General features: G+C 39.8%; 1 non-coding gene across 1 annotated transcript; it reads right to left on the bottom strand.

The window, feature by feature from the left end:
- Positions 1–6,934: 6,934 nt before the first annotated feature.
- On the bottom strand, positions 6,935–7,007 carry trnar-acg (transfer RNA arginine (anticodon ACG)). Its single transcript has one exon. It is a non-coding gene; the product is annotated as a tRNA-Arg (tRNA).
- Between the last annotated feature and the right edge of the window lie 18,451 nt (positions 7,008–25,458).

The following is a 25,458-nucleotide window of genomic DNA, read 5'->3' on the forward strand; positions in this document are numbered from 1 at the left end:
GAGACCGACTCACCGAACCCCTAGGGTTCGATCGAACCCAGGTTAAGAACCACTGGATTAGGTAGAGGATCAATAGGGGTCCATGACCGTCTTGGGGGGGAAACTCCCATAGTGCCTAAAATCTGGGACTCTCCAACAGTTGCTCTTAGAACTGAAGAAGTTTCTCAGATGAGAGGTGACACATCTTCAAGGAACCTAAACAAGTCCAGACGCTTTTCTTTCCAAGCTCCTTAGAATCAGTGATAGACGTTCAAGTATTGCTACAATACTTAATAAATAATGCAGTTTAAATCTTTGGGTTACACGAGCCTTTGGGGAACATTTTAAAGTCAACCTAAAACAAGAGTCATTTGACACTAGTATTGGTGGGTGGCCAATAAATGCAGCCATTTCATCATTCAGACAAGGTCTTTAAAAAAAGTTATTACTTTAATCATGGTAAGAAAAACCTATACACTGCATGACCTCGTTGTCCTCAGCCTCAGTACTGATGATTGACAGATCTAAGGAGCAAACGGCCAGGCTGGCACGAAATTTGTGGCTCACATTCACCCATCTCGTAGGAAGAACCCTATTGATTATGGTGACTGTGCGTCCTTTTCTCTAGCGCTTCCATTAGGCAACTTAACTTTTCAACAAAACACTGATAGCTTTGTTGGCAAGGCATTTGTTGTGTTCCCAGGAGGGAGAGAGGCAAATATTGACGATATTCAAAGTGTCAGCGAGATGCCACACTTGTACCTCACAACTCGTAATATTTTCCGTGTGTGCATTAATGCTCCAAATGGGTTTGATTTTGAAGACCCAATACTCTTTACTGCACAGCCATGATCATAAGACAGCCTTATGGCCACCCACACATTCTGTCATCATTCCAGTACAACATCTGTCTGCGAGGATAATTGCTAACTTGGGAGATTATTAGGACTCTGTGGTCATCTGTTCTTTCTTTGCGTGCAGAGTTTTGACAGTGGGTTGACTTTTAAAGATAATACAACTCCTGGTTCCTGTAATTCCTATACACATTATTAACTGTCATCCTCCATAAATTTCCAGAACATCAGCCTACTCCGCACCTTTCAAGAATAAAAGTCTTTACAATAAACAGTTTTTTTTGTATATATAAACTACATAAAACTCATCATTTTCACTTCTGCATGTCTTAATGGGTCAATATGAAAGTTATGTTTCCTGCCCATCATGACAAGGGCATGCAGCCCGACATTTTAAGCACCGTCCACACAGCAAACAGGCTGACTCCTCGACCATGTATGCCATGACGTGTTAGCCTGCTTCATTCCCAGTCAAACACTGCCTTTTTGTCAAGGCAGCTGGCATCTCACAGATACACATATGGTCTCCTTTTGTGTCTGTGCTGTGACATGGTGGGTTGTAGCGAGAGGAGTCTGCCACTCTGAACTGCTTACATATGCATGTTTACAAAGGACCCCTTTGTGTCACATTTAAACATTCTGGGTAAGTGTGGCAGTTTATGTAGATAAAAATGTTTAGCACTAATGATGTAAAAGGAAAAAAAAAAGTAACTTAATCTTCCGGTAACCCTCTACAGGGTGCTCATTAAAATACTGGGAAATTCTAAATTAATCTATTACAAGATTATGTCATTATTTCTATTATTCTATTACAAGATCTTCATCAAGGTCAATGAAGTTGCTATACAGATAAAATTAGGTTTAGGGGGACAGATGATCTTTGTTGATTGGCTGGGAGAAATCCATGTAGTTCTATGACCTAAAACAGAGGAGAGGGGCGGTAATTTGGATTGATTGATTGATAATGCTTTATTGATCCCAAAGGAAATTGGGTTAAGGCTGCCGGCAACCAGCTCCACCTTAAACTTCCGACCGTACATACAGTAAACAAACATCACACATGGGGAAGACAGGTTGGAGAGGTAGACCACTAAAGTTACCAAATATCAAATACCGATTCCCACCTGATAAAAGGTTAAACTGCATAAAGTTCCCAAATGGAACACAAACCGCGACCTGCATGTCCAGTCTGCTCATGCAGACATTATCGTTCTTTAACCTCCTTAGACCCAAACTCTTCCATGCATGCATTTTTAATTTCTCTTTGCTATTTGGGCTGATTGAGACCTGATGAATGTAAAAACAAAGAATTACCTGATGGTTTTTTGTTTGTTTTTTACTTGATTTTTGTTTCTGAGAAAAATAAGCTCCACATATGATTTCAATAGAACAGTGGCAGTATAATGTCCTCGTAATTGGATATCGGGCCCTTGTGGAGCAAAATTGTGTATTTTGGTCTAGACAACCCAAAATGTGATGTCCACATATGTGGACGCCAGGTCCTAGAAGGTTAAAAAAGGGACGGTTATCTTTCACCTTCCAACATTGTTGCTGTTGGTGCATCGAAGCACCAGCGTCAAGGGACACCATGTGCATATTTCTATCACACCAGCGGCATCTCAAAGAACACATATTTACCGTATTCATAAGTTATTCTTGTTAAGCAGTTGCACATGTAGAATTCATTAATGTATGCATACTGCAAATTTGTAAAAGTATGTGCAGGTTGACATGTGACTCCAATGACAGGTCCGTCCATCAATCAACCATTTTGGTCCCTACTAAAATAAAAAGCACTTGAAAAAGTCCTTTTCCAAGAGGAATATCTTGCACATCGTTCTTTTGTTTTTGCCACAGTAATGTCGCAATTTTAATTCATAACAAGAGAGATTAGCACCGAATTTTGTGCTTAATGTTGTAATTGGCAGATGATATATCGTAATTTCTTTGGTTGCTTTTAATTCACCATGAGAGAGAAAGGTCTAGTGTGAAAGGAAATTTCCATCCATCCCCGTTACATCCCCCAGATGAACTGTGGTTTTTAATTCATCGTATTTCACCCCAAACAATATTTATGCCCCAAATTCTTTAACACATGTTTGTATGTAAGTACAATTTAATAAATCGGGAAAATAATAATTCCTCAACATTTATAAATTGAGTTTACGGTATACCAAGCACATTCTCCTTAATGATAAATTATTTGAATAAATAAACCTTTGATTTTATATATTTCAGCTGCATTTTACTCAAAATGATTGCTTCATGTTTATGAGTCTGTTTTTTACCGCACGTTCATGAAACAAATCCCAGTCAGCCCTGACGTACTTGCCTACTTGCCTTGACTAATAATTACACATTATTCAGCAATATTTGGCTTAAAACACGCCACTTTAAAATGGTGACCATGGTAATTACCTGCTTAACATCATCATATTAGCTTTATTATTGGCAGCTTGTCAGCGCAAAGAGCGCAGGGCTACAATCATGGCTAAAGACCTCTCAGTCTAGTTATGATATTCTGTAACATGCTTTAAATTCACCAACATTTCCCAGCGAAACTGCAAATCAAATCCCTGTCAAGTCAACTTGACAGGAATATTTACTTCAAAGTAGCTTTAACCTTTCGGTCTAATCTAACGTCTGCATTCGGGTAGGAAAAGTGAAAAATCAATCAAAAGCATCCTTGACATAAAAATCTGTAAATCACGTCCACGCCAAAACCAAACTGCATTAAATAAACAAATAAGAAACTCTGTTTTTTTAATCATTGTCTAAGCATACCATTTATTCCATGATGGAAAACACTGCTTTGCGATTATTTTTCTTTTTAGAGGTGGAACTATAATTTAGCTCCAAGCTGACAAAACAGAACATTTAAAATAGACTTAAAAAATAAAACAGTGCAATTACATTCCTCCCACAATTCAGCTTTATAGTATTAACTTTATTTATTAATAATTTTGCAATCATGAAGCAATGAAGTGAAGCTTGCTTTCTTTTCTTTTTTTGTTGAAACACTGCAAATCGAGCTCTTAAAGTGTTTCTCCTGAGAACTGTTTTAATTAAATGCATGCAAACATCAAACATGTCTTAATATTGTGGGCTTGTATAAAGGGGGAGAGGGCACGGGTAATTCAATTCCAGGATCAATAAGTCATTGGGGTTGTTCTAAAACAGATATGTCCCCCTGGAGGTGTACATTAAGACTGTAAGCTCTGATTTAGTGTTGGGCCCTGTTGTTTGTTTGTTGCACCCACAGTTCCTCTTCTCTCACCTCTCAGCATCGATTGCATTCCACCCCTTTGGATTTTTTTTCCCCAAATAAATAACTCCCTCTATGCTTCAAAGGACCTGGATTGCTTCTTTGTTCTCTGTGCATGTGAGTGTGAGAGTTTCCATGTTCTCATCTATGTGTGTCCCTGGGTATATTAGTTGTAAGCAGCAGATAGTCTTAGATCACACTCCGTGTTAATATTCACCTCAGACAAAGTTTTAAAGGCACGTTTTTAATCGAGGGGAAAAAAAAAAAGTTTAACATATCACACAGGCTGATTCATCTGTGAGAATTTATTTGAATTTATTTGTGAGTAAAAGAGAGGAGAGAGAAAAAAAATCAACAATATTTCCTTCAACAGCTGGTGTAGATTAATCTCCGTCCTCGCAAGACGGGGGGAAGGCGTAAAGTTCCAAAATCAAAGTCTTGCAGGTGCAAAATTGAATCTTAAATGTAAATTGATTTAGAGATCAAACATTCTCCAGCCCCTCTATCATTTTAATCAGGCGAAGTCGAGACACTGGTAGAGTAGAGAGGTGCTTGAAATTCTGAATTCACCAAATGCATCTTCCAACCTTGATTAAGGGTGCGAGCGTGCGGAGGAGGGAGGGGGCTCAGCTGCTGTCGTCATGCTTTTGGGCCAGGTTGAAGAACGCGATCGCTGTGGAGTTGTTCGTGTTTGGTGGCTGTACTGGTCATGTGAGGTCTGCAAAGTTGGTCGAGGAATTACACCAACTTTCTAGCGCTCACTTTGTGCAAGTTAATCAAAGAGGCAGTGCAGAGTTATAGGAACAAATGACCGGAGTAAAGATTAAATCATCCTATATTGAAAAAGAGCACAATTATCCCTTATCTGCAGTAGTAACTCTTTCAGAATAAAAGTTTTGTAAGTCTAGTACAGACACAGAACACAAAATATACATCAAACAAATATTTCTTACTGATTTTTTTCCCATATGGGTCGCATGCAGCTAAATACTTAATTATAAATTTAATCTTTTTGATTGCTTGTTAACTGTTTTGACAGATGTTTGGATCGGCTGACACACATTTAGGAAAAGGAATTATTTTTGCACCAAAACTGTGTCTGCAAAGTCTGAAAGCATTTGGCAAAATAGTTACTGAAACTTTTATTTATTAATTTGTATTCATGATTTAAGACCACAGGCTGATATACTTGATCACGCTGAGAAAAGCAGAAAAATATCGATGGTAGATGCTAAAAACGGGTAATTTTTAACCCACTGCAATATGGCTGCAAGGAAAATTGATACTATCATAGTATATTATATAGCATAACATAACTTTAGTGGCTATTAATGAGATGCTACTGATTGATTGATTGATTGATTGATTGGTAATTTATTTCAACATGTGAACAATATACAAGTACATTTAGAAAAGAAATGAGAGAAAAAAAAATATACTATACAAATTACATACAAAAAAACATTCTGATTAATTTACATGTTGAAAGGGAGTGGGAAGAAGTATACACTTATTTAATCCCACCCCTGTCCCATAAATTATCAGTGAATATTTAGTCAGCTTCCTTACTGATATAATTTGTAATAAAAATAGTGAACAGATTTCTGATATACTATATACTATAATATCACATCATGAATTTTTTGTTTGTTTGTTTTTAAATAGAGACATTCACTTAATTTAAATATTTTCCTTTTCTTTATAGATCGAGAAGATCATATTTTTATAACTCTTTTTGAACAGTTTTATGTTTGGACATTGCTTTAATTCCATATTCAGTTTGTTCCATAGTTTCACTCCTTGAACAGAAACACAAAAGCCTTTTCTTGTAGTACGTACCTTCATTGTTTTGAAGTTACAAAAACCCCTTAAATTATAACTTCCTTCTTTCAAAAAAAACATACTCTGAATATTACCTGGCAGTTCTTTATTTTTTGCTTTGAATAGAATTTGTGCTGTTTGGAATTTCACTATATCGTCAATTTTCAATATTTCAGACTGCAAAAATAGTGAGTTTGTATGTTCCCTATAACCTGCATTGTGGATGATTCGAATTGCTTTCTTTTGAAGAGTAAAAAGTGAATGTAATGTGGTTTTATAGTTATTGCCCCAGACCTCTGCACAATAGCTTAAGTATGGTGAAACCAGTGAACAGTAGAGAATATGAAGTGATGTTCTGTCGAATACCTGTTTTGCCTTGTTTAGTACTGCAATGCTTCGTGATACTTTGGAATGAATATATCTTACGTGAGCTCTCCAGTTAAGTTTTTCATCTATTATTACCCCCAGAAATTTATTTTCACTGACTCTTTCAATATCAACACCATTTATTTGAATCTTTGCATTTGTATTTAAACTACTATTTCCAAATAACATAAGTTTAGATTTATTCAAATTTAATGATAATTTGTTTTTATCAAGCCAGAACTTCACTTTACTTATTTCATTAGTCATATCCTCCAATAAATTCTGCAGATCATGCAGTAGTAACTCTTTCAGAATAAAAGTTTTGTAAGTCTAGTACAGACTGCCATAAAAATTAAATCAGTTGATATAGATGCATAAATGCTAAAAATCTGTATTGTTAGCGTGTTTCTCGGTAGTTGCTAGGCAACATGATGAAGTCATATATATTGATGACATAAGATGTACACACATGAGAAGTTTGGTTCCTCAACTCCTGATGATATTATAGTAACAAAACTGGAAACGAGGTAACAATTTTGCTCTTTTGGTATGGAAATCTAATCTTCGATGATGAAGTAATGTGCTAAAAACACTTGCTTTTATCCGGAGCCATAAATCCAGGTTTTAAGATTCTTCTGGATTCAAGAATTGAGCCAGCTAGGAGTCGAACCTAGAATCTTCTGATCCGTAGTCAGACGTGTTATCCATTGCACCACTGGCCCACCTGGTGGGTGACCCTACATTGTCCTTTCTTCACAATCAAAATGTGGTGTCGATTTATTTAAAGATACATGTACGTATGTTCAATTTGTTTTCCAATGGGAAAAGTAGTTTGGCTTTTTATCTAGAAAACCAGGGTGATGCTAACTGTGGATTGGCCAGATGAAAGAGTCATCTATGCAGCACTTGACTCACCCAAATCCCACACAGGACTAACATTTTTACAGTTTCTTTATTCGTATGCTTTTTTATTTGACAGCTCCTAGTTTCCTGGTTTCTTGCATGATGAAGAAAATGGAAAAGCACACGGTTAAATTATGCTTGCTTCAAAGTCCTGCTAATGGTCACAAAAACCAAGGAAAATTTGGTCCAATTTACATACACATACACATTTTCATACCTTTAACTCCTTGCCAGGATTGCGAGCTACACACAGCCTCTTCCCTCTCTGTTGACATGGAGGTTATATTTAGAATTTGGATTGAGTCTTTCCTGTGTTTTATTTCATACTTTTCTGCTCAGGGCTTGTTTGTTTGGTTACTGTTCTCTTTATTTGAAAGTATTTTACATTCAGAGTTGGAAATATATACGTTTTTTGGGCTTACTAGATAACAGTCTTCCTATATGTGTGTGTGTGAGCATACTTGTGTATAAGGTAAACAAAAGAAGAAAATCCTCATAGAAAACAACGAAAACAAAGCTCTATAAGGTACTCTGAGATCTCACATTTTGACAGTTAGAAGGCAGAAAAGTTTTGTGTCTGACGTGCTTTGTCCTGATGTTTGAATCTTTGAGAAACACATTTTCCTTTGTAATAATCATATTCATGTTATAATCCAGCCTGGACTTATAGGTCGTTCTAAACCCATTCTGTGGAACTGAGACAACAATCCCATAAATCACTTTTAGTTTATACACAATGGAAATTTTAAATGGGTAAATTCAAACTACATGTACTCAGATCCTTTTTTCCTACATTTTAAACAGATAATACAGGAAAATCCGGAGCTGATGAGCTCTGCAACAATGTTTGTGATACAGTTCAAGAGTAAAACTAATACGAGGATTTATCTTATCAGAATTGGAACACTGGGGCTCTGATATGGGGATGGACACACAGTTGTTCTTGACAGGCCGCAGAGCTGCTTTGGTCTTCTGAGAATGTCTCATCTTCTGCTGCACCTCTCTCTCCCTTACCCTTGTGCACTCCTGCTTCTTTTACGTCTCTCCCCCCTTTCTCAACACGTCTGCTCCGTTCCTGCTAAACTCATTACATGAGCCCGAATGGAAGAACGGGAGCGGGATACAGCCTCTCATACATGATGCGCCCGGCTAATTACCCTGCGCGGCTGACGTCGCCGTTTTTTTTAATTTTATCTCCCTTACCCAAGAACAGATTAAACACTTGGGATTGACCTGTCCCAGATTTTACGCTACATTGAACTCTTAACAAATGATAGGAGGGTCATCCACGGACAGCTAATTGCAAGAAGCGGATGGTGTATTAAGTCATAATCAAGATTAAATCACACATTTCTAACTTCGATCGCCATTTGGCCTCCATAATGCATTACTTGCATCACTCTAATCTCAATTGCAAATATTGCCTTTTTTGTTCTTTTGTATTAATTTGAGCTTAAATCATAGTGGAGCAGCACGCATAAATACAGAGTATTATGCAATTTAGCTCTTAGACCAATAACCGGCCTCCCAAAGGCTCATGACAATGAGCCTGTAATTTCGATGGAGAAAGGAAATCTATCTAATAAACTGTCATCTGACACCCTTGTCATCTTCCATTTGACAAAACAACAAGGAATGAATTAATCATATGCTTTAAATCTCCTATGATTTCCTCTGCTTTAGCTAATCGTTTCACAAAGATGATTTTTAAAAGAGACTTTTGACAAAATGAATAGATGAGCAATTATGGGTTTCATGGGAATGGCAGATGGAGGCAGAATCAAAGTGAGTGTAAACTGTAAGAGCTCAGCAGAATTTATGAGGGGAAAGAAAAAACAATGCAAATGTGCCAGAACAATGAAGAGTTTCTCTTTCAAGTCTTCTGTTGTACAGAAAATACAATTGAGCCACTGTTTTTTGCACAGAGCAAAAAGTTTCTTACTAAAAGTGCACCGAAGCAATTCTGGAAAAAAAAAAGGCTGGGTTATTTCATTTAACAAGCAAAGCGAAGCACTTGCAGTAAATAAAAATAATTACCTTTTCTGGATAAAATCTTCCAGGCCTTCATGTGAGTCAGGGGTTCAGAAGCACAAACAAAGTTCACAGTCACCAGATAACATCGATTTCCACCCTGCGTGAGGTGTATTGGTGGAGCTATCAATAGCGAGAGCAAAGGCCTCACTTCACTGAGCACTGCGTGACCCTTCTGAAACATCCACACTTATCAGTCACACAGTTTTGAGCCTGACCTCTTTTTTGTAAAACACAATGCTGATACTCAAAAGGCGCTGCCATTCACATTGGCCTTTAAATGGCTTTTTACTCCTTTTTTCCCCTCTTTTCTATTTCCTTCAGAGAACAGTCACAAATAGGCTCGACCAAGTGGTGACGATGTACAGATGTGCGTTACCTTGTCTTTTTGTGGCGCCGTGTCTGTACAGACGTTTGTGTTGAAGAATCAGATGAGTTTGACACTCTAAAGTGAAGTGAGACAAAGGCAAGCCAGAGGATGAACATCCCCTGCCAATAAACCTGACATTTGTCCTCTTTGCACTCCAATATCGCACCAATAACAATTAGCCTGGTAATTGTTTGGCTAATTATGATTAAATATCTGGTGTGGTGCCAGCAAAGCAATCTCTAGTGCAGCTAGCAGTAGTGCAAATGTCAAGGAGTCACTCTGCATTGGTTTAAGGCAATGTAGTGAAGTGAATGCATGGAACTTTACTGTGTTTTCATGCTTGTAAACACAGATAAAGCTTAAATAGGTGCACCCGCAAACACTGCGTTCTCTCTCATGACCTCAATTTGTAACCACAGCTCTGATTTTTCTTTGCCTGTAGGCTGCTGCTTATCAAAGTCTCCTGAACCAAAAGGGTGAAAGCAAGGGTGGATACAGAGGCAGGGGAAGAGGGGGACTTTAAGTAGCACAAATGCAAATTCCATCAGCAGTTAAAGAGAAAGCCTCCTGGCTTGACACCGTGTCAGGTCCTCACTGAAAAAGACCAGTTGCCACTGACATCTCCTTTAACAAATCCAAGACATTGACAGCGAGTCAAGAGTTTGACTTTCCACTGGAAAAGTCTTTTATCTGATTTTATGGTGATAGTCAGAATAATATAAAACAATTCACACTTCCAGTCCTGAGAAAACAGGTCTACAGGACAATTAACTGCAAATGGCAAATCTGTTTTTTTGTCTTTTTGGTTTTGGGCTGTTTGTCAGAAAAAACAAAAGTAGACTTGGAGCTTATGATAGATAGTTCTGCCGTGTAGAATTTAGATGACAAGACAGACACCCACATTGTGACCATAGACAGTATTAAATATGAATGTAGTCACCATGATGTAATCGGTGTGGTCTGTGAAGTCCCCCAAGCCTAGCATTTTTTACCAGTTTCAAACTGGATGTCGTGACCAGTAGATTTGATTGGGCAACCAAGGACACCCCACACTGAGTGTGTTGTCCTCACAATGAGGGCATCCTAGATAATCTCCCTTTTCTGACTTTTACTTATCCTTTACAAAATGGACTTCATGTTTTCTTGACCCAAAACTAGCAATTTAACAAACACTCTCATCAGGAAAATGTTTACAGTTGCTTGCAACCTGAGGAATCCCCTCGGTGACAATCACTAAGAATGATGGCTTAAAGCCCTCCTGCACTAGCCTCACTGTTTAAACCTGGAAATCATATCCATCCTTCACAATGTCCATGATAAGATCTGGTGTTTAGTATCAAACAGTGTGCTCCTGTATTTACGCTTGACTGTTTTTATGGTGTAAATACATTCACCCTGAAAAGTACAGCAACGTAATATGTGCTACAAGTACCCAGATGTTGTCTTATAGTGTTTAAACGGTCAAATAGTGTCTAACTCTGTGCAATCCTCACTGCTGATTGTCATCATTTAGTATTAAGGGCCATTCACACAGGAAGTCATTTGCAGCGTCATGGTAACCAGTGGTTATAGGGAAGCAATCTTATTGAGTGACTTCAAGTGACAAAATAACCACTGGTGATGCAAAGTGGGCAGATGTTAGCCCTGAGATGAGCAATAAAAGCGACTGCCAATGAGAGTGCAGCATACCACTGATTGACATGTAAAAGGGTGCTAAATATATTAGAGGTTTACACTAGAAAATTCATTAGCAACCAAGTGTCAGTGACAAAGCAATGTCCTTTAAAGTGGTGGCAAGTAATACAGTAAAGTAGTAAAGTAATATAGTACGCATTGAAGAAAGTGACACGTTACATTACTTTCACATTACTCTGGAGCGTCACCTGAATTGCACTGACCCATAATTGTTAGCTAACTATATAAACACGAGGCTAAGGCGCCTGCACAGATGTGTGATCTTTCTCTTTATGTGTGAACACAAAACTGACAACAAAACGCAAAGTTGAAAGAGGCTCAATCGCCATATTGACCATACTGTGGAAACACGTACAGGTACCAATGGCAGCTACAAGCTCTTCAATGGCTTTGTGAACTGTTGATGTTGGCTCTCAGCTAGCTTTTGTGTTAGCATGTGGCCTGTGCAAATGCTAGCAAACAGATGAAGTTGTGTTGCAGTACTAATTTTAGTACACCCAGTTTTACACCCAGCACTGGAGACAAGTGAATTGCTCCTCGTGCGGACATCATTAGTGTACGACATTCAGGTTGTGCCACTAGAATTGTTGAAATTGAGCAACAATGTACAAACATACCATGATAACTGACCCGTCTGAAGAAAAACAAACCTCTGTGGACCTCCACAGCTAACTAAATTGATGCATTTCATTTCGCTCGCTTCAAGTCTCTGCGTTAAAAAACTTCATCTCCCTGAACAACGACTTAATCAATAAAGAAAATAGGCGATAGCTGCACGTTGAACTTTCTGTAATCATACCTCTAACAAAGTGACTTTAAAGCACTTACCCTCTGATAAAACAGTTACAAGCCCAGATAAACTGATTCACATTCATCTTATCACCCCTCTCTGCCTCCACCAGCGATTCAAAAGGGGACAGGTCAACGTGCTGTTGCTGCTTCACCAGGTCCTAACCCACGGCTCCGGCTGTGACGATATTGCTGCTGTTCCAGTCAGACTGTTACCTCGTCCCCTCGTCCCCTCCCCTCCATGTCTCCCTTTCGCTCCGGGCCGCTCTTCACTCCGCTCCTGTGGCGGAACCGTCAGGTCCTTGTTGCTAGGCAACTGCTGTCTTAAGATTTTCCCAGTAGAGTTTTGAAGGTAATAAAACAATGCCCCAAGACAAACAGCGACTGGAACCGGAAAGGCCTCAGGGAGAAGGACTGGGAGGACGAGAGAGAAAGAGAGAGCGAGGGATAGTACATAGTTCAACTAAAACTCTCGTCTGGCTTTTAATTAAAAATAATTGTCGCTAAAAGACTCAAACTCTGGTCAGAATCAGTGAATATAAGCAGAGGGAATGTGAGGCATTGAAGAAAGAGCCATGAAATTCATTCTTCTCATTCTGCAATCACACCTTGTAATTGAAATCTTATTGCGCGATGACTGAGCATCCAAGCTGAGAAACAGCTGTCTTTTTCAAGGTTACAGAGTCCCAAGGTTATGCAAACATATGGCAATGTATTACTTCACTCTCCATCCTTTGATACATAACCATGCTCACCCCGATTACAGTTACAAGATGGCAACGCCGGAGTTTTGATTGACACATGCCACTCTGATTTCTTTTGTGCTCCCTAAAGAGAACGGTCAGCCTTTTGTTCAGCGGGTGGGGTGGCTCATTTTCCGCAGGTCTGGCTGAGAATACATGTGAGCAAAAGCTTGTCTGCATACACAAATGAACCGATTTGTCAGGCAGATTTGATTGGAAAGAGATGTGTTTTTTTCCTCTCTCTCTCCTCTCTTTCTCTCTATACAAGACACCCTGTGAAATTAATGCAACACAAACAAAGTATTTGGAGACAGCGCGCAGCTCCTCTGGCACACTGAATTATGGCGAGGCATGAGGGAGATGAAAACTTTTGTTTTATTTCATTTGCAGTTTTCCTTTCTCCCCATCCAAGCCCTTGTAGGAGATGGAACATCAAAGAAGAGCTCTTACTAATACAAGCAATAAACGACTCCCACAAGGTTTGGTTTGAATTTAGCAGGTTTTTCCCTATAGCGTGCTTTTTATGAGTGACACAAGACAGCTCAAACAACTGCTCTCCTTCCCCCTATTTAAACCGCCGAACAATACGAGGTGTCACAGATTCCAAACCTTGGGGAAAAAAAGCTGGCTGCAGCTGAAAAGCAAGCGCATAAGAGATTTTTAAGAGTCTCTCTTGACACTAAATGACAAGGAAACACTACTCTAAAGTAATCATCAAACATGGCACCGAAACACCCCTCCCGTTCGATTCATTATTTAATTGTATCATTTCAATCTGTGCAGTTGCCGTTTGACTGTTGCCAGTTTTGCCGGTGGAATTGAACACGAGAGAGAGACAGGAGACGTTGGCCCCCCACTAATCAAAATGCAAATATCTGCATCCCTGTTGGAGTATTAGTGGAGGTTGAATCTCGTGGCTCTAAATTGAAAGATGATGAATGTGCAGGTTATTTTTTTGATGCTTGTAATGTGAGGCAGCTTTGAAATTAAAAAAAAAAAGTCATAAAAATAAATAAATAAAAATGCAGATGAATTTAGAGAGTAAATAACAAGAGCGGGAGGTGTAGAGTGATAATAGAGGGAATGGCAAGGTGCATAACAAAAGTGTCAAGGGTTTTTGAGACAGCATGCTGCCAGTGACCACAGTGGCACTTCACAGATGCCAGGTAAAGACTTGATTACATGGAACAATTGCAAATGGTCTGCGTGACACTTGTTATCTGGCTGTCAATCACAGGAGTCACTCGAGGATTGTGACAACCGCCTCCTTTGACCGTCAAGTGTGTCCGCCTATCAGGCAGACTGTGCATCGAGTGCATGAACCCTTTGAAACACAGACCGAGGTATTGTATTCCCTGAATAAATGCAGATGGATATATATAATATTTAATAATATACTATATATTAAAGTGAGTGGCTAACGCAAAAAAACTATTTGTCTAAATAAATCGACTTGTAAGACTTAATATTTGAAGTTACCCTAGACGCTTCAGCACAGTGGTGCTTTGTCTTAAATAATAATGAGTATACTAACATTGTTTACAATTATATTGCTGACATACATGTAGGTACTATGTAAACCGTGTGGTTAAATGGCAATTAACAACACAGTCATGTGAAAAAGAAAGTATTTTCACAATACAGTCCTGTGCAAAGCTAAGTGCCCCCCCCTGCTTCAATAGCTTGCAGAACCACCTTGAGCAGCAATAATTTGAAGTCATCATTTTCTTTTTGACTTTATGAGTCTCTCACATTGTTGTGGAGGATTTTGGCCTCTTCTTTACAACGTTGTTTCAGTTCATCGAGGTTTGCGGGTGTACGATTATGCACGACTCTCTTAAAGTCCCACACAAGCAAGCCAGTCATGTTGGGATTGGGATTACTATCCTGTTGCATGACCTAATTTTGGTCAAAGTTTAGCTGTCAGATACATATTTGACTCAAGAATACTTTGGTGTACAGAGGAGTTTGTGGTTGACTCAATGACTGCAAGGTGCAGGTACTGTGTCTTCAAAACAAGCCCAAATCATCACACCTCCACCACCGTGTTCGATAGTTGGTATGAAGCATTTGTGCTGATAAGCTGTGTTTGGTTTTCCTTAAAAATGTCGCTGTACATTATGGTCAAATGTCTCCACTTCGGTCTTGTCTGTTGAAAAGACAGTGTTTCAGAAGTCTTCTGTTTTTGTTCTCCAATGAAACTTTCTGATCTAATCATGATGTTCCTTTTAGGGAAGAGGCTTGTAAGCGTCTTAAAGAAGTCATACTTGTTCAGTCTTTTTCTAATTGTGCTGTCATGAACTTTAACATTACACATGCTGGCTGCAACCTGTTGAGTCTGATATGTAGCTTGACAATCTGACCTTGTGTGAATACACGCATGAACGCTCCAGACCCGCAAACTGCCAAAACTTCTGCTTTTATAGAGGTTGTCGGACTTCCTGACGATCAGTTAATCAAACGCATCAAATATATTCAGCATCTGGCTGCTACTTCCTTTTTCACAGCACTACATAGATTTGTTTTTAACTTTCTTTTTCACATGACTACGCATCCAAATGTTGATGGAAATTTAATTAAAGCTGCAATCTATTGATCACAAAGTTTAAAGAAAATATTATTGTGACACCAAGTAAAAAGTCAAAGGACCTCAAAAGTTATATCTAATGAGTTGAAGTTGTGCATGAATGTGAGTACCAAATCTCATTCCAATCAATGCTTTTGTCCCATTTTTATACCAATGAAAACCTTATGCTTAAATGATGCTTAATCTCTGGATAGATTTTAAGCATTGCACCAGTGAGGTGGACATAATGGGATAAACACATACTCTACCTCATAATGATGGTAGAAAAGGGGCTTCACTAACAATTAAGAGTCATCCTCAGGGGTACATGAATATATATAACTGCATGGCAATCCATGTTTAATAGTTGTTTGAACTGAAATTGTGCACGGACCGATTGACAGACTGTGATGTCATAAAGCCATGCAGCTTGTGCCTATAAAAAATACTCACTCTAACAAGTCTCACAGCACATGGAGCTACCTGACCCTCGATGCCATCTCCACATTCAGACCAATCCAGTGCAGCTCCTTTGCTGCTGGTGACATTATACCATATATCATTATCATGCATTGCTCATCCGCAGATTTCAGACATTCACATTTTCCACACGCAAACAGAACAAAACTGGTTCTAGTGGCTATTTGAGAAAATTCTATTTTTCTACTTGGTCAGGAAAATGGTCCAAAGGCCACAAGGTGGTGCTAGTCCATTGCTCTCCATCTTTTTCCCTCTATTGGAATGAACTTACTTCCTGTTGCTGTCAGACACTGCTTGTCAATACTTGAGTGCTCAGCACAGTCTTTCATACCTGTGTGTCTTGTGTGTGTATGTGACTGGAAATGAATGATTAAGCAAAAGCTGTGTCAAAGACGCTACTCGTTAAAATACTATGTGTATATATCGCACAGGAGCACTAGTCATCGGTTTTTGCTTAATTTGTTGGCATTTAAACTAAAACCAATCAAACGAATTCTCCTCTGATTCAGTCTGCCTCTCTTCTGTTTTGCATGTGGTCCCCCTCCCCTTCACATACACAGTACATCCACTTGCGTTATCTGAGTCTGGGGCTTCTGATTTCAGGAAGCAACACAGTTCAGTTAATGGAAAAAAAACCTCAGAGCAAATCGCCAGTAAACCTCTTCCGTTGCAGACACTGACGGGATAGTCCTCCTTCAAGATTACACGTGATGCATGAGCAGTTTGAAGGAACAAGCTGCTCGCGAGCTGATACCTGGACAGATATTTGGATGAATGGTGGCGCTCGTGTATGATTGTACTTTTGTCATGCTGTGACACTTCAGTTTGTGCAGCGACACCTTTACAAATGCTCTCCCACGAGATAAAGCTTCCAGCCATTGTTTAAATTTGAACATCCGGCACGTTAAATCAAATGCAAATGCTTGTGCGGGAAACTATATAAAGAGCCCCGTTTGAAAAGAAGACTTGCACCTAACGTTGGTAATTTTCCTAGTGGTATTAATCTCTTTATAAGACCCCTTTATCGCTATTCCTTCGGTTTTTCCACTGTCTTTTTGGCTGAGATGATCCTATGAAGTGTCGTGACTGAGCAAAAGGAGAAAGCTTCAAAAATCTGGAGTACCAATTAAAGAAATGGCCGTCCTCATCCTCGAGCAGGCCTGAAAGCTGAAAGACAGAGAATCTTCAGATCCTGAAGATCTTTATTCTCTCCCCTTTTCTCTGTCTTATCCTTTCAGACCATTTGCTTTAGGCTCTATCTTGACCTTCAATAATGTATCCACGCTCGACATCTGAATAGGGGACACAGCAGGGAGTGTCATCACTGAAATTCAACTCTCACAATGAATATCATCTTAATTTAGGGCCAAGTTCTGGAGTGGAGACGAGGGCCATTGATTATGCCGTGTTAATCAGCACAGTAAAGGCATTTTTATTGAAATTGGAGTCAGAAACATTCACAAACATAGTACATGTCCGTGTGACGAACTCCGGTCTGGGAGCAAAGTTGTCGTAGCACGATTTGGACTACAAAATGCCACATCAAAGACATGCAATGAGCTGGGGTTCTGGCACATTTACAGGTCAGACGGCATCCCCTCTTCTCCTCCTGTCCACTCTGAGCTACTACAGGAGGGTCATTATAGGCAGAAACATATGCCATTCAGCAGGCATGCTCTGCTGTCCAATTAGTGGCCTGAAAGCACTCATCTGAAGCCAAGCGTAGAAAGTGGCAAAACACATGTCCACAAGTCCAAAGTAATCACATTTTGTCCCTTAACATCTATAGTTTACAGTGTAAGTTTCCAGACTTGCATCACAGTTGAATTTAAAGCAAGGGGGAAAGAGATATTTCTCTACCCTCTACAGGAGTAGAGGGTAGGCTGCACATACAGGAACACACAACCACTCACTGTGTGTTTCATAAATCTTTTAAACTCCTGTCAAGTCACACCAATATTCCCCTTACAAAGAAACTGTGTCGCCTCTCTGAGATGCATAAAAGCTTAGAAGAAAATATCTTTTCCAAGCTATTTATTTACTTCTCTTTTCCCCTCGCCCACACAATCCTGGCAGTTTTCATCGACTTCATAGGTGCTGATATCCAGGATTCTAGGATGTCTGACTTTTTTATTTGCTGTCAGAGGAGAAGCCAAGGACAAGGGCTTAGCAAGTCACACAGCAATATCCAGTCAATCCTGCGTTTTTCAATATATCACACACAAACAAACCTTTGTACACTACAGCCACAACAGATAAATAAGAAATTCCAACCAAGTGGTATCTCCCTGTTCTGTAAGTGGAAGCAACAGGTCAGCTGAGCAAGACCCTGCAAGGAAAGCTATCTATATTAAAATATATACAATCCAATGAGGGGAGGAATGAAATAGCATTGTTTGTAGCAACATTTGGAACAATGTTGGAAAAAAAACAACCTCTTTTCAATTGACATAGCAGGTCCCTGCCAAGGAGTAAAAACAATCTAAAATTTCATGAGCACAGGCCAGCTGAGATAAGATACACTTTATTTATCTAGAAAATTGGGAAGTTATTATATTATAGCAGCTAACTTAGGAAAAGCTACGCTCAGAATCAGCTTTACTGACTAAGTGTGCGTCCACACACGAGGTCCAGCTCTTTGCTCTCGCTGTACGTTACACAGTAGACAGCAGACAATAACAACATATATATTTATGGGGCAATGATGCAGAGCGCACAGATGTTTGCATGAAGATGATGGAATAAACAATTGAAGGATAACTAGTTACTATATAGAGAGTATATCCTTTATCCTTCAAGTTCGGGTCCTCTATCAGAGGCCCAGGAGCTTGAGGGTCCTGCAGTAATCTTTGCTGTTCCTAGGACTGCACTCTTCTGGACAGAGATCTCGGATGTTGTTCCTTGGATCTACTAAAACCTTTCGCCCAGTTTGGGGGTCACTGCACCGAGTGCTCCGATTACCACTGGGACCACTGTTGCCTTCGCCCTCCATGTTATTTTTCAAGCTTCTCGTGTTCCTTTTTCCTGATGTTGCTATTGGTCTGTATCGCTACGCCTATCACTACAGCCGTCTTCATCTGCTTGTCCACCACTATGTCTGGTTGGTTGGCCAACACCAGTTTGTCTGTCTGTATCTGGAAGTCACACAGGATGTTAGCTTGGTCATTCTCAACTAGATACTGTGTGTGTGTGGGGGGGGGGGGTCTGTGTAGTAGAACCACCAGTAGGATCCGCCGGGAAAGATTCTCCAATTCCAAGTCATAGGAACACAAAACTTGCCTTGACAAGACTTTCAAAACAAAACGAAGCCATTTCTATGCAGGTAAAGTTAATGAAAAGAAAAGAAAACAACAACAGCACTTTCTCTAACAGACTCCGGCAGAAAAAAGAAACTATAAGATTCCTCTCACATTTTGTTTTGTACATATTGCATACCAACGTTTACTCATTTTTATAATGAACTAACACAATTCATAGATATTTGTGACCGAAATATAAATGTATTTGAAAAGTAGTTCATTGATATATAAAAGCAGAAATATGCCTGAGGCTCTCATGTTGGTCGGAATAATAAAATTATTTAATACAAATAATACAAATATGAAACAGCCTACCTGCATCAACCAAAAAAGTCTTCATCGCATACACTCAGTGAAGGCTGAATACCAGCTTAAAAGGACAACCAACAGAGGAGAAAAAAACTGGAATATATAAGATATATTTCATGGAGATATTCATTCAAACATAATATAATATATACATAATATATTTTCTATTGTGTCGACATAATATATGTCGACACAATAGAAAAAACCCACAAAAGGCAATAAAACATAACACAAAAGTGACATGATATATAATTTGATCCACCATATGAAGTAATTAACAGCTATATTAATAATAACTATAAACATAAACATGCTTCGTTGACCTATTATTATTATTATAATATTATTATATAATATTATTATAATAATAATATTATAATAATAAATAATAACCTATTATTATTTATTAGTTTCAGATTTAGCCATTCATATATTTTGCCTGTTTATGTTATTGTATTTTGCACAACTCTGTTGCTTGTGAAGCTCGCACACAAGAATTTCACTCGCATGTGCTGTACCAATGTACCTGCACATGTGATGTGACAATAAAAAGTGATTTGATTTGATTAGATTATTAGCAAGTAATCAGAATCAGAATCAGAATACTTTATTCATCCCGAGGGAAATTAGGGTTACAGCAGGCAGCATGCTAATGGCGCATGCGCACTTACAAAGGAACCTTCTGACCAACTTTACACAAACATCACATTGGGCAGACATGTCAGAAAGGTAGGCTGATAGGAAAAAACAACGAAAATACACTACATGAGGTAAGAGGAGGAGAAAAAAAACTCCACTCAGACTGAGCTCCTAGTGGGAGAACAGTTTGATAACAGAAAAAACACCTCAGCACAAAAGCACATGACTATCAATACACCATAGAAACACAAGACAAGCAACAGGGGCGGGTAAAGGGTAAGAGAGAGCCGGTGTAGACAGCGCATCCGGTCCTGCAGCATCTGTGCTGGTCCAGTTGACTGCTATCATCCCCGGTAGGGCACAAGCATCGAAGGCGTTGGAAAGGGAGGGGGGATGAGTGAGTGCTTATCAATGTAAGTGTGTGTGTGTGCGTGTCCATAGTTTAGCTGAGACAGTGTCCTTCGGCCTATCAGGCTAAGTAAACAGTCCTCCAGCCAATCCAGGTGTCCTTGCATGGGATGGGAAGAATAGCCGTAACACAGTCGTTATCAGGGAGTGATTGTTCGGCTCCAGCCTTGGGCCTGCAGCTGGCGCCGTGATGGGGATCCACAATGTTTATGTTGGTTTTGTTAATTTCATGCGAGCAGCCCAGGAGAATTTTTCAGGCTGCTCTTTAACACTCCGACACTGGCCTCTCAATCTCCCGTTGGAGAGCCGCGAGCCTCCCCATGATGGTATCAAACTTGTTATCGTTCTTTTGATTCTGAGACCTCACAACTGCAATGATCCGTTCCGTGATGTTTTCCAACTGTCGCTCAAGGGTCTCATTTTGAGCAGGCCTCTCTCTGATGTTTCCCCTCATACGCTCAATGGTGTTGTTTTGAGCCTTCACAGCAGCTGCAAGCGTCTCCAAGGTGTTGACCATATTACGTTCGTTGTGAGAGGTTGCGCCTCGTTCCATTTCGATTCCAGCGGGCAGCCTTGGGGGGGGTTTGAACAGCCGGTTCCGCTCTCTTATTTCTCCGATAAACCAGGGCTAAGCCAACTCCGATCAGCATGAACCCTGTTATCATGGTTCCGAATAGATAGATATCTTCAGCGTCCTCGATCGACAGTCCCGCCAGACACATGACCCTCCAGTTCTGCCACCCGTCCATCGTGTATCCGGCAGGGAAAGTCCCTCCAGGGCACTCAGGCTCTCCCGAGCCCAGATTTCTCATTGAGAAAAGGGTGTCAATAGCATTCAGAGACCAGTTGATCAAATCCATAATTCTCTTTTACGTTTTAGAGAACGACAGTGGGAGGCTATTCCAGGGAATAGTAAGCACATTTCATCCTTATTACTGGTCGATGTACTCAGCATCTAGCTACCACTACAGAAGAGGAGCAGCAATAAAGGAATAAAAGCTAATATATGACACCATCAGAGATGGAGAAAGATGTAAGAAAGAGAGGACAGGAGAGGAAGACGAGGAGTCATTTTCATCGGTGAGAACTGCTCAGCAAGTGACATTTGATACATTGGAAATTTAAATCTTTCTTGTAGTGTCCTAATTCATTTTACACTTGTTTAGTCACATATTGGATCTATACATGATGCAGTGCTGAAGTGATCTGTGTAACATCAAACTGAAGCACTATAATCGCGTGTTATTCATAGGCTGCATGAGGAAATATGAGGCTGTTTGATGAAGACTAAACTGCTTTGTTTGCAGCATTTACTGTATGTTGGACGCCAGTGCAGGCTGTGATGTTTATGGCCAGTGTAAGGTCACATCAAGGTTAGCGAGCATCAGTTTAAGCAGATGGTGCTGATTAGACTCACTGAATTCTTTCTTTTATACTAATTTCTGCTGTCAGTCCTTTTAGCTCATGTAACATCTCCTTATACCTATTTGATTTCAGCAGTGACTCTCAAAGTGGCACCAGCACAAGTCAGCTGATCATGGCCTGTATCAATGAAGCTTGCAACGCAGATGACGATGACCCCGCTGCACCACTACAACTAATCCCTCTTTAACCCCTGTTCCCACGTAATCAAAAGCATGCAGCACAATGTAAACTATTCATTCTAAGCAGAACTGCATTCTAATTACTAAATAACTAAATTTAAAAAAAAGACTTCCTGACAATTTATGAAAAATTTAGAGTATGTATTTCCATTCCATACATTTCTCCGCCAGCACAGAATGAAATGTTGTCTTTTAATATCTCTTACAGTAAAATGTAGCAAAAATGATTTGGCTTTGTGAGAAGGAATTAAAAAATGTAATCAATGAGTTCCCCCTTCTGCACATAACTAAAAGATTCAGCGCTGTGGTCCTTGCTCTATCTGTCCCAAACTTTCGGAGCAAAACAATCGGTGAATAAAAACAATACATATATATAAAAAAGGAGGTTCTGCTTGGCAACACTGATGACCTCAGGAGAGCCAAGGACTAGCGGTCCAGTATCCAGAGAAAGATGGATTCCGCTGCCCGAAATGGGCCCGGATTATCTCTCTGGCGCAGGAGCCGGAAGAAAGGGAGCAACTGAACATCTCTGGGCGGTGAAAAATGAGGGAGCGAGATACTATTTCTCCTTTAATTCACAAGGGGTGGCCTGGCTCAGCCTGTGATAAGACACAAGTGATCAACATCCTTTGAGTTGGTGGCTCGCCTCCCTTCTTCCTCGCTGATATGTAGGACGTATTTTGCTTCCGCCAACAGGTACGGTGCAGGTAAAAAAGGAAACGGGAGGGGGGGCGGAGAGGAAGCACGGAGCTACCCTATATTGCAGAGCCCAGATCTGGATTTATGATCATGGGCAGTTGAGAGTACTCCATTGGGTCCAGGCGGGGAGGAGGGGGCTACGGAGATATTTCTTGTCTTGTATCCACATTCTTTGAATTGTTCCTCACATTTCCTCCAAGGACAAACTAAACACATCTCTGTCTCAAACCTTTAACTTTCCCCTCCATCCTTATTGAAGTGCAAATAAATAAATTGATCTTCACGCCTGGTCAAATGTATGACTGGCTCTGCGCGTTCGAGGTGTTTTACACTTGGCCAGCGTCAGTCATTCTTGTGCCATTAGAGCATACCGTCAGCAGTTTTTTTCTTTTTTAAGCATTTGTGAATATTCCAATTAACCCACTGAAAAGATTCCGACTTGCTTCATTTAAAGTATTGTTGCTTCAGAAAACACAGTATAAAGTAATAGAAGCAACGGAGTGACATTTGATGGAACAATAGACCTCAATTAAATTATTATATTAAATTCACTATTTGCCAACTTCTGCATTATGCAAAAACACTACATGATACGGAACGCTGGACTGCTGAATAAATTACACGTACTCTTTCATTCTTTGAACCGAAAATTCTCATAAATTAAACACTTAAATTCATCCCTTAAAAAAACAGAAGAAAGTTTGATCAAATGAAGCACTAGTTTGTTTGTTTTCGTGACACTGATATGAGCTTCTTTTCACATCGCAGAGTTGTGTTCTGAAGAAGCGTAAACAAAAGTGATTCTATCAAAGACGGAAAGGAAATACACTTTAGAGGCATTAATTAGGGGAAGTGAGATTGTTTACTTGTTGTCATCTTCTTTTTGTTGTTCTTAAAGACGCCTTGTGTTCGGTTTGGTTAAGAAGCATTACAGGTGAGCACGTACCCGGCGAGTTGTGCGGTAGAAAGAAAGCTGTGAAGAAAACACCAAACAGGCTGCTGTTTTCAAATGCTGACATGAAAGTACGAGGGGACCGAAACGATTAAGAGAAAAGAAGAAAAAGAAGAAAAAAAAAAAGAACATGAAGCTCTCTTATCCGAAGCTTCTATCTCACAGGTGATACGAGTTGTAATGGAAGTCCCCCTTCCCGTCGTACACTCTCCCCAGAGCCGGTCCAGCCTGGCTTTATCTCACCTTGAGTGATTGCTGTCTAGACTTTGCAAAGCGCCAACGCCGAACCTCAACTCTACAGCTTCTTATTCCTGTTTTGCTTTGCCAAAACTTCCAGCCCTCCTCCCCTGCAGGCTCACGGTTGTCACAGCCAATGAAAGCCACAGTCTCTCAAACCACCCAAACCGTGATTAAATCTTCACTTCAGAAATGCCAGAGTTTGGGTTTGCATCTATTTGGCATTGGGCTGGTAATTACATTCTTCTAATTTATTCATCTCAAAAGGATAATTGTTCACCTTGACATAATTCAACTATGTGTGATCCATGGGTGCAGAATTGTCTAATTGCTTTTATCGAGTGGGATAGAAGGGGGAAAAAAGCTCATTTCAAAATAAATAAATAAATAAAACTCTTCAAACAAAATAGAACAATAAAAATACTTTCTTCAAAAGTGGTGATTAATTGCTTCTACTGACCAGTTTTCACATAGCACATCGTTATATACCAGCTAGTCCAACTTCAGTAACCCTACAAACTTCACTGTTTAGTTTTCTGTCTTCATTTATGTTGGAAATGATAGCAGAGCTGTACTTTTTAATTTTTTCAGATATCTCCCAGTCAGAACATGCTACATCATGTTTAGGTGGAAACTAGCGAGCTAACTTCCTGCTAACCTCTAACTCTGTTAAATTTAATAAATTCTGTTTTCTTGGATGCCTGGATGTTAAATGGTAAATGGCCTGTATTTGTATAGCGCTTTACTTGGTCCTAAGGACCCCAAAGCGCTTTACACTATACACAATCATCCACCCATTCACACACACATTCACACGCTGGTGATGGCAAGCTACAGTGTAGCCACAGCCGTCCTGGGGCGCACTGACAGAGGCGAGGCTGCCGGACACTGGCGCCACCGGGCCCTCTGACCACCACCAGTAGGCAACGGGTGAAGTGTCTTGCCTAAGGACACAACAACCGAGACTGTCGGGGCCGGGGCTCAAACCGGCAACCTTCTGATTACAAGACGAACTCTTGAGCCACGATCGCCCCGATAAACTTAATTGTTACACCTGGTAAAGCAACAACGTTATTAATAAGATAACATTGTAATGTGGTTTTAAAATCATTTAAATATGTATTGTTTTATATGCCATTTATGCTTTGGCTCTTAGAGTAGGTGATTATTGTGTTTGTGGCATTTACACAAGGAGTGCCATCTAGTGGACAAACTATGCAACATCAACACTCAAATATCAGCAAATAGCTAATATCGGTGTTCTATTGGTTGGGCTCCAGATTTACAGATTAGAAAGCTTATTTTGTCTTTCTTTGCTGCTTGTGTGTGCGCTTTTAGATATGTCTACTAATAACAGCTGGAGGTAAAATATCTTACACATACCCTATTTGTGTAGATCTCTAACATTCTGTACAGTCATGTTTCCCACAAGACACATTGCAGCAGCGC

This window comes from Mchenga conophoros, linkage group LG3 (assembly GCF_057382185.1).
Source record: "Mchenga conophoros isolate Kocher_MC1m ecotype Shallow Benthic linkage group LG3, M_conophoros_male_GT1.1, whole genome shotgun sequence".
Taxonomy (NCBI): domain Eukaryota; kingdom Metazoa; phylum Chordata; class Actinopteri; order Cichliformes; family Cichlidae; genus Mchenga; species Mchenga conophoros.